General features: G+C 33.4%; 1 protein-coding gene across 3 annotated transcripts in view; it reads left to right on the top strand.

The window, feature by feature from the left end:
- Positions 1 to 11270: 11270 nt before the first annotated feature.
- LOC106745425 (myosin-IIIb-like) overlaps positions 11271 to 11615 on the top strand; it is a 41625-nt gene continuing 41280 nt past the window's right edge. For all 3 annotated transcript variants that reach the window (XM_014621015.1, XM_014621013.1, XM_014621016.1), the window contains exon 1: positions 11271 to 11551. The gene's annotated coding sequence lies outside the window, so the exon portion shown is untranslated. The remainder of the gene's footprint in view (positions 11552 to 11615) is intronic.

Raw genomic sequence — 11615 nt, 5'->3', positions numbered from 1 at the left:
ATTGAAAAGTAATGTAGACTAAAAGAAACACGTGTTAATAGATTCAAATTTAATTACAAATATTTTTATTTTCGAATAACTTTTTATTTAATCGCGCAAAATGTCGGATAATATTTCGATTGATATGTAATCTATTTTATAGCGAATTCATAAGCCAATTCATGTCACGTGACAACTACTTTAATAACAGGTCTTCAGACGACCTCTTTATTTCTAAAATTATTTGTAAATGCAGAAGTCGAATTATTTACGAATCGTTTATTTTAAAGAGTTCGTTTGAGTGTCAATTATTTTGTATACCGGAATCATAAATCAAATATCAAATTATATATCAGAATTGCGCAACCACATGTCGAATTCGCGATTATTTATTTTGATCGCGATCTATTTTGCAGCTATCGTAACCGCTAATTTCGTAAATATTTTACGCGAAATATTATTTCGGTCAAAATCAAAATTATAAGAGTTTCAAATTAAAATTAAAAGTTAGAATTTTCATAAAACCGTAATTTCGATTTTCGACGAAATAATGCAGTTTTAATTTAAATAAATATTTGTTAGATTAAGAAGAAATTTCATAAATGTAAAATATAATTTCTTTGATATAAAATATCGTTGTAGAAGTAAAAACAAATGATTTCTTTACAAGAATAAACGTTTTTTATTAATGTAAGAATCGTATTTAAATAAACATTTGCTTTATTTAAAAGTAAGCAAATGCAAACAAATTATTTTGTAAATTATTTTAAACAAATCATTTTCTGATATTTATAAAAAGTTTCTTTTACCATTAAAAACAGTTTATTTAAATTTACAAAATGATTAATTTATATTTTGCTTACTTCTAAAACAAATAAGTATTATAGAACATATAATTATAAGAAGAATTGAGGTCTAAAATTATTATAGGTCAAGTCCATCGGAGGTGCTATCAGTTTTCCTTACATTTACCACAAAAAATATTTTTTACGTAAATTTTTTAAACCTGAGCAAATTTTTTAAACCTAAGTTCCTATTTATATCAGATTTTCATTTTTTCCTTTAGAAATGAATACAAATGGGACCTTAATTATTAGTTTAATTTAAATTTAATTTAAAGAATTTATTTTACCCACTGAGAGATTCGAACCTGAGACCTGTGGCTCTTCGATCGTTCACTTTATCTACTGCATCATTATCATTTCGGCTGACGGACGTTTCACATGCATATGGTATCTCCATGTACGAAAGCAAACAAATGATATCTTTAGAAGGAAATGGGTCCTCTTAAATGTAAAAAGTATATTTAGAAAATTAATTATAATAAACATATGTTACCAAGTACATGGTCCTGAGTAACAATCAAAACATTTTATGCATCGCTGATTGTTCATTAAAAAATTATTAATAAAAGAAGTTTGAAACGCGTACACGAATTTACTATAGAAGACCCACCTTCAGTGACTTTGATCTTGACATATATAATAGAGATCATTCTTCTGAGTAACCTTCCGAAGGTTTTACCCGTCGCTCACTGATCATTAAAAAGATATTAAGAAAATAACGGAAATACGTTACACGCATCTACCTATATCGACCGGTGCTTAAAATTTTTTCGCAATTTTTTGCACATAATTCGTGATTCGAAAGTTCATGCTTGAGGCGTTATAATTTGTTGTGTACTTTTTGTTCAATCGTTATATATTATCACGATCACGAGTGCAGTGCAGCGAAATAAAATGAAGTGAGTGAAGTGCGACTGATGACGATTGGACGCTACGGAAGTTGGATATTGAAGACTTCGAGCTGAACGGTCGGATGTCGCGGAATATCAACGCGCAATGATGAGTGTACAATTTAAACACTCACTGAACGTCGTATTACCTAGTGTATGCAATATGGAGACGTGAATCGTATTGACTGCCAATGAAAAATATCATCGTGCTAAAGGTGACAGTGCGGGATTAATCTCATACTTCCGTGGTGCGGAGAAATGCTTAATGTGGCTTCCTGGTTTGTGCCGTGTCCTTCGCGGATTTGTTTCCGACGTTTCATAAACATTCCAGTTTACTTTTTTAGAAAAAGGTACGACCTGGAAGTTTTTGTCGTACGTTTTTGCCGTAAGTTTTTAAAATCTTTGTGACTTTCAGTCATACATTTTTTTCTGAAAAAAAAAAACAGATTGGAATCTTCATTTAATGAAAACAAAAATATTTAATATTTGTAACAATAAGCGCATAAGTAAAAGATTTATAACCATTTATCAGGAGAATCATTTATTTAGTAAACATTACTATAGTGTTAATGATAATAATTTTATATGCATATTGTTGCTATTTATATGGATTATAATTATAAGAAGAATTGAGGTCTAAAATTATTATAATTTCAGGATTTCTCTCAGTACGGTGATAATAAATAATATCCGTATTATCACGGATATTCTGATGTATCAGAGACATTCGTGAGAACATTCAGCTGTATTAAAACTCGATTGAAATAACTGAGAGCAACTGATTGCAACGGATGAATAGAAAACTCCTACAGGAATCTTTCTGTTCCTCTAATTGAGTTTTCGTTTGGTTTCCATGCAACAGATAATTCAGTTACACTAATAAAATCGTTTTTCTGTAATACTATGTATTTTGAGTTAAATAATAGTAGCAATATACTTATAAGGTTATCATCACTGACACTGCAGTAAACATGTTTACTAAATAATCTTCTAATTATAATCTTTTCACATATGCTGTTGTATGGAGCTCACGCAAAAATTCCTGCTGTTTTTTAATAAAATGCACATATAATATTTATTTATTTTAAAATACGAGGCATCAATTAAATATCAATTAAAACGCCGCTTTGACCTGCCATCGCGCCTGTAGAAATTCCAGTATTTCTGAGCAGTGAACTGATTGAAAAAAAGAATGAACTTTTGCATCAATCCGATAGTTATAAATACAAAAAATTTTTTTCTTAATGCGAGTTTTCATTTCTTGACGTCGAGTATATCATTTGATCTCTATTCAGTTGCAAGAACTGAAGTTTTTATTCCGTGTGGAAAATACGATATAAAAATTTGAAAAGAATTTGCATAAGAGAAATAAATGTTACAATATTTTCTCTTACACGAATCTTCGAAATCGCGTTGAATTGGCGAAGCATACGAAACATACGGATGCAGTTATTAGCCGTCAAATGACCACAAATTTTTCGCGAACGCAAGCTCACCACTGAGCGGTACATTACACCGTGACGCGGCGATCATAAACTCGAGTATTTATTCAGTGACGTGTTTAATAAGTGCGTAATCTATAGAGATATAAAGCCGATTCGCGCGTCGCCCATTCGCAAAATAACGTTTCTCAGACGCTATCGAGACATCGATCTGGCAAATGCGGCGAGCTCATCGATACCGTTCGATGCTCGGTTAAGTCATTAGCAATAGTCACTTTCTGCAACTCGACTTGCGTGTAGTGTACAGTATTTACAGTAGTAGTGTGTATATTTTGCTCGTTACGTGCTGCACGCGCACGTGTATATGTGTCATCGTGTGTGCCTGACGTTTCAGCAAGGAGCACGGTGAGTAAAATGGCATAGCGAGTACTTATCATGCATCGTTGAACTCCGACTTATCCGTCTGTGACGTCGAGAGCCGAGAGAGGAACGTTATCTCGCTTATCGGCCGCGCTTCCACGCTTCCATGAGCGCACATCCGCCGTTCCGCGACCTTTGAAAAAATGCAAACGAGAGAAATATTTCGACCGTAAATGAATAACGAGACCCGCTTATTGCGCTAACGTCGTCGCCGTTCCTCCGATCATCGAGGGAGCTGCCCGATGATCGATAGTGGATGGAATACGCTTGGAGGGCAGATTTTGAATTTCTTCCCGCGTTCTTCGCACGTCGTTCCCTGTTGCTTGAGTATATCTGGAATATCGGGAGCATTGGGTAGATCCTGTCTGAGCGCGTGAATTATCGCGAGTCAAACTCGCGGACCGAATATATGCGAACAGAAATTGCATCTCACGGCAGTTTAGTAATAAATTTGTGCCTAACATCGCTACCAGGCGATAACGTAAAGCTCACTTCTCCTATAGTAGCAGCATAAATAAGTTAACTAATGGCTAGATCAAGGAAATGACATTTATGAGATGAAAAATCATAGCCAGTTGTCAGTCAATAATGTAACGCTTACTTTGATGCGTGTGTGTGTGTGTGTATGTGTGTTTACTTTTTCAAAATTTTTATGAAATAACGTAACCTCAATTTTAACTTGTTATGCGAATCTAAAATATTAATGATGATATAGTCTTCTTCTTAATCGTTGTTTATCTCCAAATGCCGTAAAAAATTGTATGTCTGTGAAGCGACCAGTCTCCTCTATGCTTCTCTGCTCATAGACGTTCTCATCACTTCAGCCGCTAATAGGTTTGTGAGAGATTTTTCTTGATCAATCAAACCAACGGTTGTTTTCGTTTTTCATCAACTTCGTCTTGGATGACCAATTTCTAGATACTATTACCTTATCCTATGAAGTGTTCGAAAACATTCAGAACGAATCTTTGTAGATGGTAAAAGACGATATTTCCGCAATTTTAAGTCTCGCAGAATTAAAACGATAGTTCTATAAACGGTCCATGAAACTCTCAACATTCTCGTGTAACAAGTTATCTTGAATGTCTCGATTCTTCGACGACATGTCGCGTTCAGAGTCTATGATTCTGATTCGGAAGTGGCAATTGAAGAGATTAGCGTTTGTACCAGTCATTATTTTTTTGTTTCTTTCTAACATGCTGATCTTTCCATATTTTTGCATAGCTTGTTATCGCTGACTTTGCCATTACGAATCTTCTTTTTATTTCTTTCCCGTATCCTCTTTTATACAAGATGCTCCGTGATATATTATTTCGACTTTTCGTTCAATGTCTTGTATCGATAAAAAGTTTAGATGGTATAATAGCTATACAGGTAAAAAATAACCTCGTTCAATGTAACTGAACTTTCTGTTGCCTGAAGACCAGGCGAAAATGGTTATAAGAACAGGAAGATTCCTGTCAGAGGTTTCTACTCAGTCAGTTGCTTTTAGTTGTCTCAATCGAGTTTTAATGTAGTTGAATGTTCACATAAATATTCTTAGTTATCGTAACAGAAATATCACTTTTTTTCATCGAGTTTTCATCTGATCTCTATTTATTTACAGAAATTAAGATTTTTTCTGTATTTAACATTTATTTCTCTGGGTGGGCGCTCCTTAAAGATTTTTATAAAATAACGTAACCTCAATTTTTATTTGCTACACTGATAGAAAATTATCAGTTTTGTAAATTAGGCAATTGTGACGCCAAACATATTTCATAATAATAGCAACATACATGTAATGTTATTATCACTTACACTATAGTAATACTTATCAGAAAAATATTCTCCCAATACAGTATTTTTGTTATTAAAAGATATGTTTGTGTATTGAAACTAACTGTAGTTTTTATAAGTGTAGGCAATTCTAAAATGCTAATAATTGTACAATAACTACTAGTTAAACAAGTTTTATTAATGTAACTGAATTTTCTTTTACCTGAGAACCAAACGAAAACTTGGTTGTAGGAATGGAAAGATTCCTGTCGGAAGTTTCTACTCAGTCAATTGTTCTCGGTTGTCTTAATCGAGATTTGACGCAGTTGAACGTTCACACGAATGTTCTCAGTCGCGATAATAAAGGTATCATTTCTTGTTACCGAGTTTTCATCTAATACTTATTCATTTACAGGAATTAATATTTCTTTTCGCATAGGTAATATATTTTAGAAAAATAATTTAGAGAAATATTTTTATGCTATCGTAGAAAATAAATTAATATACAAGGTGTTTTTAAGTATTGTCCAAAAAGTTAATTTCTGAGATAATTTTATGAAAAAAAGTTATTTTATATAAATATATATATATTCTTATAAAATATATTCATATAATATATATATAAGAGTTATTTTATATGAATATATATATATATATATATCCATTCCTTCATAAAATAATTTATTAATATCAATTCGTATAATACAGTATAATATAGTATAATATGTCGTAAAATATTGTACAGTATTTAAGAAACACTGTATATTTATTTATTTGTTACTACAGCATTAAAATTCACTGGTTTTCTAAATTACTTTTCTCTGTGTAGTTACATCATCGACGATTAGATCACAAAACTAATTCTATATAAATTATTAATCAGCTAATAACGAGCTAGTTACGAAAAAAATTTTACCCGGTCTGTATTAGCTAGCTACTAGTTAGCCTTTGAATCAAGTGAGAGAATCGAACTAGAACCGAATGAATCCAGTCACCTTTCTACCTAATAGTAGTAAAACCCGATCGAAGAAAATCAGCGACACTTTCTCTGTCGAGACTGTCAAATTCCGCGTCGAGAGAGCTTTCGTTGATCTTTACGCGAGAATAAAGTGGCAATAGCTCTCGTGCCTGTTGTTATCCCGATATACAATAAGACACGGCTAAATGATCGATCCGTCAGAAATCCGACGTGAAATTGCCAACTCATTATCATACCCATCGGCCACGGCGACACGATTCCTTGAAAGCGTGCCGTTATAGATTACGCAGAAATTAAAATAAGAAAAAAAGACAAGGATCTTTTTATTTCGCTTCTGTGCGAGAGTCAAGATAAAAACATTTCTCTCGACGAGTATAAATTGCGCAATCATTAACGTCGACGCTCCGCGAATTCGCGTGGGTTCGCTCGGGCCGCCGTCCATAGACGCGAACGCGAACGTCTGAATGTATATTCGCATTCAATGAATAGATAGTTTTTCTTCCACAGATACACGGCATTTACCCGTTGCAATGTAATTGCTCGTTTCAAGAGGAAGCAGAAGAAGAAGAAGTTGTAGAGAGACTTCTTTTCCCATACGTATAGCGGTAGAAAGTAGCGGCGGGATCCCGGTAGTAGCTAGACGCTTCGTGCATCACACTGTCATTCCGAGGCCTTTTCATTATTCGCAAAATGCTACGTTTATCGTTGCACGTTATAATAAAAATACTCGTTGCGTTATCCGTAACTGTTATCGAATAATCTTTCGAAGCACAAATGGATAGTAACGAATTGACGATAACGTGAAAACTCGAACTGTCGGTACGTCGGTCGTGAGAACGAGACATGAACGACGAAAATCGCTTCGACACGGGAAAGAAACTCGGTTCGTGCGTCTAAGTCGATATTTCGACGCTCTTTGATAAGTATTTTCATTTAAAGCGTTTCATTAGATCATTTTTCCAAATTTCCTTCAATTATAAAACATAATTCTGAAATTTTGTATAAATATTTATAAATAAATACAAATATTTATCCACGCTTTAACTTATATATAGTAATTTATACACATTATTATCTTCAACATTGATGAAGTTATAAATAATTTTGTTAGCGACGAATACGAAAAATTGGTTGATACGATTTCGGATGTTGTAGACTTGACATCAAAACGGTAAAAAGTTAGTAAACTGTAACTTTGTGACTATTGTCTATCCCTACCACGATGAAGTCGATATTTGTAATATTTCGATTTTTTAAGAAATTCTAAACTTAAAAAAGTACTGGCCAGAAGTCGATTTTTCCCTTTTAAGTTGTGCCACTTTGTAAAACATGAATTTTTATTATTATAATTTAATTTCGTCAATTTTTATTCTTTAAATTTATACTTTAATAGTTTTTTCGCCGTTTTGACTTCGGAAACCTACAACGACCGGAATTGTGACAACCATACAAGCTAAATTTTTGTTTCACGTAAAATTATTTAAAACCTCATTAATATTAAATAAAATAATGTTTATAAAATGATTGAATCTTTAAAATATTCATAGTTAAAAACACAAATATTTATATAAAACTTCAAAATTTTTTGTTTTTTCCAAAAAATTTATAATAATCACATAGTTCTAATAATCACAAAACTAAAATTTAAATGGGAATATCTCCCTGAGGATAGTTTTGCACCTACTTAGGGTCTATGGATTAGTAAAAGATATTTTGACGATATTATATTATACTTGTTAATTTTTCTCTGAACTTTTAATTTTACAGATTTAATTTAGATGTTATTTTGAAACTCTAACTGCTCTCGAAATTGCGATTACATTAAAATCATATGATTATTCAAAACGTTAAAAACTTTTTTTGACGTTAAAAACAGAGAAAGTAGAAATTTAAGACATCATCATCAAAGTAGGAATAAATTATATCATTAGAGTTGACCCAGTTTTGCTATTTTAGCTCTTACTGCATCGTAGAATTAAAAGTTTAACGTGCTAAAATTTCGTCGCGTTTAACTGATTCTTCATTCTGAGGACCAGACGTGATTATAGGCATAGAGAGATTCCTGTAGGAGATTTCTATTTAGTTAATTGTTCGCTGTTTACCAGGAATTTTAAAGTAGCCGAATGTTCACTTGAATGTTTTCGATCGCGATAACAGAGATAACGTTTCCCATCATTGAGTTTTTCTTTGGTCCCCTTTATGTTATACGAGCTGAGATTTTCTTTCCACGCGCTACAGAGTTGGTAGCAAAGCAGATATTGCAATGCATATTCTATGTCAAATGGGAAAATTTGTTTTTTAGTAGTTCTCAGAAAGTACATTTCCCTATTTGATACAAGATACAACTGAAAGTGCGAAATTCACCAAAGTAGATTTTCTTCTCGCGGAATTTTTTGTCTTTCGTGAATAGTTAACGCTACACGCTAATGTCACGATTATATGTGCATATTGCTATCTCGCTTTGCGATATAGGCTGACCGAGACAAGGTCGTAACGTAAGAATAATGAATTAGTGAAAGCTAATCTCAAGATCGATCGACGCGATTGTAACGAGCACCTGTGATACGCGCAGACGGAGGACAAGGCGACGAGAGAAGCACGAGTCGAAGCGAGAACATTCAGATCGGTGTTCTCGGCCATATTATGCGTTTACGGTGTCTAATCAGACGTAGAACGCTTTCCTCGATGATTGATGAGCATTATACGATCATTTGCGATCTTCTCCGAAGATACATATATGTGGCAATTTTTCGCACTTGCAATTGTTCGACACTGGATGGACATGTTGCAAGCATCGACTTTTAATCGTAGACTCTCGATCATTCTGTTTCTGCTTTTACCTTTTTCTCCTTGTTCGCGCCGGCAAAACGTGAAAGAAGATGCAACATGTTGCACGCGAGGACTGTGCGAGCTTTCGATATTAGCGAATTCGAAAATATGAATGTTTGTTCAAAATAGGCTCTTTACGAAGTAAAAGAAAACGAAATATATTGTTCACTGAGAGAAATTATAGAGTTATTTTTGGCCTCACTCTGTATTCTTTTCTTTGGTTTTAACTACAAAACTAATAGTAACAATATGTATATTATCAATGACATTATATAGTAATACTTATTAGAAAAATAGTTTTTATTTTATTATTACCAATGATTATAATTTTTTTACTATGATTCACAATTAGTATTAATCACAGATATAAAATATTTTTCTTTATCAGTATATATGTAATGCAGGTAGCAATGTTGATATACAAACATCTTAAATTTAGAAACATTGCAATTTGGCTCTTATTGGCTATTATTTCTCTCTTTTCTAATCATTAATGGAGCCGTTTATTAATATTTATAAAAATTTATCTAACAGAAATTGCACTAAAATCAATAATCATTACTACAAGCACCTGCAAATGTAATCCTTTTTATATTGAGAAAAAAGCTTTGGTATTTATAACTATAATCGCACATAAATGAAAGAATTATATATCAGAAGAACCATTTTTCTAGGAAGTGTTACTATAGTGCCAGTGACAATAATCTTATATATTACTACTACTATTGCTACTACTATTTTTTTAGTTAAAACCAGAAGAAAATACAATTTAGTTGCAGAAAATTGCTATAACTTTAATAGAACTTCCCTCAGTGCATTTTCATTTAGTCGTGAATAAAATATTTTTCTCTTTCAAGGATATTTAAGATAGTAATAGTTACTGTTTTATCCTCTATAAAATAAATAAATAAGTGAATAATCTATAAATTCTACCACTAGAATGTTGGAACGAAGAAGCAAAGACAATCAAGATGATAATGTTTGATTACGAAAATACGGAAAAAAATTGGTTTTTATATTTTATTTTCTGTCATCTATAACGACGATAAAAAGTCATCAGACGAAAGTTCTGGTTTCAACTGTAGGAATAGGAAGATTCTTGTAGAAAGTTTCTATTCGACCAATTGTTCTCAATTATCTCAATAAAATTTTAACATTGACAAGTATTCAAACGAATATTTTCCATCGCGATAAGATATAAGATATAATTTGATATAATTTTTCGTTATCATCTGACCTCTGTTCAATTACACAACTGAGATCTTTCTGAGTAAATATTTTTCTTACTAAATGCGATAAGTTTGAATGCGTCAAATTTCACTTGTCAAAAATCGAACTAAACTGTTCTACTGGCTCAATAAATAAGCTTTTAAAAATTGATCAACATAATTTTTTGTAAATTTCTTAATTTTAAAGGTCAAAACATGTCGAAAAGATAATTGTACATTGAAAAGTTCATTAATTGTAAGTTGAACAGTAATTTTAAAAGGTTAAATAATTGTCAATCCTTAGTTTTTAGACTTACATGCTAATCGTGTACTACGTTGCTCCACTGAGAACAAAATATTTGTAATTATAATCGTATAATCGTGTAATCGTATAAATAAAGGAATTGTAGACAGAAGAACTATTTTTCTAATGTGTTGCTATAGTGTCAATAATAATATTATTGTTTCGATTAGACCTAGAAGAAGATATAGTTAAGACCAATATGACTATAATTTTAGCGGAATTTTTCTCGGTGTAAAATGAGAAAATATACGACAAATGTACAGGAGTTTACTAATTCAACTTTGAAAAAACTCATACTACATCCTTTCGGCACCGATAAATTTCTTGTCTCATCTAGATGTCGACTCGAATTGTGAAAGATCAAAGCTGCGATGCTTTCGCGACTGCTCGCAACGTAATGACTCGACCGGGTTTCAGTAACAATAACGCACGTCGGTCGTCGGCTACAACGACTAGGATTGCCATGAGGAAGGACCGAACGAAATCCCGGAAGAGAAGAAGCACGAGGGAATGGCGCGACGAGCGAAGACCCACGAGGCACGATGGAGAGGGGCGCTAACGCGGTTTCCTTCGAACACGGGAGTCACGTTGAAGAGCGGCCACTCGTGCAGTCGTGCTCCACGACGCTTGATCCGCACACTGTTTTACTTCCACGTAACTACTGCTGGTCGGCAGGTAGCAGTTGAGCGAGGTACCGTGAACTCGGTCCGCTGATTCCGACGCGAACGTTCCTCCGTACTCGACACGTGGAATCGTCGATTACAAGGCGTCTCAGACGCATCGCGTCGTTGACATTTCTCGCGTGTACATCACTTATGGTTTTTATTTCTCCCTTTGACTCGTGATTTACCAGACGACTTTATCTTCCTTTCGTCGGGGGCTTCGTCACCGGAACACGTGAGTAACCTCTCGACTACGCTGCGGGAAGCGACTTTCCGAGATTTAAATCATTCTGTAACCG

Source organism: Dinoponera quadriceps, unplaced genomic scaffold, assembly GCF_001313825.1.
Source record: "Dinoponera quadriceps isolate SergipeBrazil2010 unplaced genomic scaffold, ASM131382v1 scaffold1651, whole genome shotgun sequence".
Lineage (NCBI taxonomy): Eukaryota > Metazoa > Arthropoda > Insecta > Hymenoptera > Formicidae > Dinoponera > Dinoponera quadriceps.
This window is presented reverse-complemented; position numbering and strand designations above follow the sequence as displayed.